General features: G+C 47.6%; 1 non-coding gene across 1 annotated transcript; it reads left to right on the top strand.

Moving 5' to 3' along the window:
• Positions 1–2,243: 2,243 nt before the first annotated feature.
• On the top strand, positions 2,244–2,350 carry LOC120687017. The gene has a single exon (XR_005680521.1). It is a non-coding gene; the product is annotated as a small nucleolar RNA R71 (small nucleolar RNA).
• The last annotated feature ends 381 nt before the right edge of the window (positions 2,351–2,731 follow it).

Genomic DNA, 2,731 nt, shown 5'->3' with positions numbered 1-2,731 from the left:
GAGGAGGGGTGTTGGGTGGCCATGATGAGGTCGGCCGGCCTGTCTCCCCTTTGTGAAAAGTGTCGGCCTCCTCCCCTTGCTTCTGACGCACTCCAAGCCTCTGATTCCTGCTGCTCACTGACTAAAAGAAAGAGAGTGGGGCCGGCCGGCCTAGGTGGGGCCGGTCGGCCTACACTTTGGCCGTTTTTTTATATAAGCAGTGATATTTGATGCAAACAAAAAATTTAAATTTTGATTCAAGAAAATTTAAACATGCCATGACTTGAAAAGAAAGAAAGGTTATGCAAGAAAATTAAACTATCCTATATGCAAATGCAAGAATGGATACGTACCATGGTTCTCATGGAGATAGCTCGGATTTCAAGTCCAGAGCGGGACTCTCCATACCTTGGGTTCGATTGTCATTGCCGGATGGAGTTCCAGATGACGACACTTTTCTCCGCCATTCCTTCTTGGTGGCGGGTTTTGTTTTGATCGCTTTCGCCTCCAATTCCTCAAATTCTCTGCGAAGGATTCATCGTCTCGCGTTCCTGTAGTTGTGCACTCTGATCTCCTTGTTGATTCTCAGTCGTTCCAAGAGCTCAGCAAGGATATCGATTGTGGGGGTTGATGGCTTCTCCTGCTCTTTCTCGGATTTCTTCCGGTTGAAAGTTTTGACCTGGGAACATTGTTCGACCTTTGGTCTAAAGGCGAACTTCACTGTTTGCCCATTGATATTGAGCTGAATTTCTCCATCTCCAACATCAATGTGTGCATTTGTGGTACTCAACAACGGCCTTCCTAGGATGAGAGGCGTCTTGGCGTCGACTTCCATGTCGAGGACGACGAAATCAACGGGAATAAAGAAGTTCCAGATTTTTACCGGGACATTCTCTGCAATTCTCGCGGGGTAACGGACCGTTTGGTCCGCTAGCTGCAAGCACATGATAGTAGGGGCAAGCTCATGATAATTTAGTTTGTCGTAAACTATCTTAGGCATGACGCTGACGCTTGCTCCCAGATCGCAAAGAGCGTGTGAAAGGTGTTGGCTCCCGATTGAACATGTGATCGTGGGGCATCCTGGATCTTTCTTCTTCTCCAGTAGAAGATCGAGTATAGCTGCGCTACACTCCTCTGTAAGTTGGACGACCTCGGTAGTGGGCAAGTTTCTCTTGTTACTAAGTATATACTTGATATACTTGGCATAGGTTGGGACCTGCATAGCGTCAAGAAGCGGTATATTGACATACAACTTCTTTATTACCTCAACGAACTTGCCGAATCGCTCGTCGGCCACCAGCTTCCTTATCCGTTCCGGAAACGGAAAGGCAGTAGTGTCATGAAACTCCCGTGAAGTTCTAGGGGGTTCCACGGTTTCCTCCTGGGCAGCAGTTGTGTTGGACTCTTCGGCCTCCTCCTGGTCTTTGATCGTCTGCAGCAGAGGTATTGCTGGCGGGTACGGCTTTTCACTGAGATCCTGCATCTTTAGGATATGGTGGTTCTTGCATGGATTTACCCGTACGTGTTGTCACCGCACTAACATTCTCCTTAGGAGGAACTTCCGGTTGCCTAGAAGTTTTCCCGAGTTATTGTTAGGACAAAATGAGGCTAGTTGAGCAACCTGAGTTTCTATCATTCTATTGAAGCTCAACTGGTTTTTAATAACAGAATTTATGCCCTCCAGTTGTGCGGCCAAAGATTCCAAGATTTTATCATTAGCAAGGAATTTCCTACTAATGTTATCATTAATCTGCTTTTGGCCATAAACTAGGTCCTTTAAAGTAGGCTGAAAATTATTATTAAAGTTCATACCTTGCTGTTGACCGAAGGGGAGGTTGGGCTTGGAATTCCAACCATGCTGAGGATAGAAGCTAGAGTTGTTCGAGTTGTTTGCTCCATCGAAGTGAGCTTCCTCCTGAGTAATCGGGCATGAGTTGCCCGTGTGTCCAGTTTCTCCACAAGTCTCGCATGTCATGCGAGAATCCATAACCTAGTTGGCCTCCTGGTGCGGAGACTCCAGCTTCTTCATGAGAATGTCCATCTTGGCAGCAAGAATATCAACACTGTTGATACGATGAATTCCCTTGCGGGGCTGTTGCTGCCTTTCACCTTTCCAACTCTGGTTGGAAGCAATCTTCTCTACTAGCACTTTCGCTGCGTTGACGTTGAGCAAAAGGAAGGAACCACCTGATGCTGCATCGATGTGGTTTTGGGATGGCATGTTCAGGCCATGGAAGAAACTCTATATGATCAGCCATTCTTCCATGCCGTGGTGGGGGCATGCTGCAATGTACTCCTGGAATCTCTCCCAAGCTTCTAGAATAACTTCATCCGGCAGCTGCAGAAATCCAAAGACTCTGCTTCGGAGGGCATTGGTTTTGCCAACCGTGAAGTATTTTGTCAAGAATGCGTTGGAGCAGGCATCCCATGTGGTGATGTCTACTTTGTTGTTATAGAACCACGTCTTCGCCTTGCTTAGCAAGGAGAATGGGAACAACCGAAGATGAACATCTTCTGAAGGTCAGCATTGGCATCTTCTGATGCCTTTCCACAGAATGGACTCGCTTGAGCCATGTTCACCAATCCTGATTTGAGCTCAAAGCCATCATTGCCTTGGTCATTGTTCAGTCCAGTAGGGATGTGGCTGCTGGACGGGGCTGAGTACTGCCTGAGAGTCTTGGCATGGGTGGTGCTGTGACGGACAAACGAGGGTTCCAAGTGGGTTTCTTCTGGGGTGGGATGACGCGACGTC

The sequence above is a fragment of the Panicum virgatum genome, chromosome 8N (genome assembly GCF_016808335.1).
Source record: "Panicum virgatum strain AP13 chromosome 8N, P.virgatum_v5, whole genome shotgun sequence".
Classification (NCBI taxonomy): domain Eukaryota; kingdom Viridiplantae; phylum Streptophyta; class Magnoliopsida; order Poales; family Poaceae; genus Panicum; species Panicum virgatum.
This window is presented reverse-complemented; position numbering and strand designations above follow the sequence as displayed.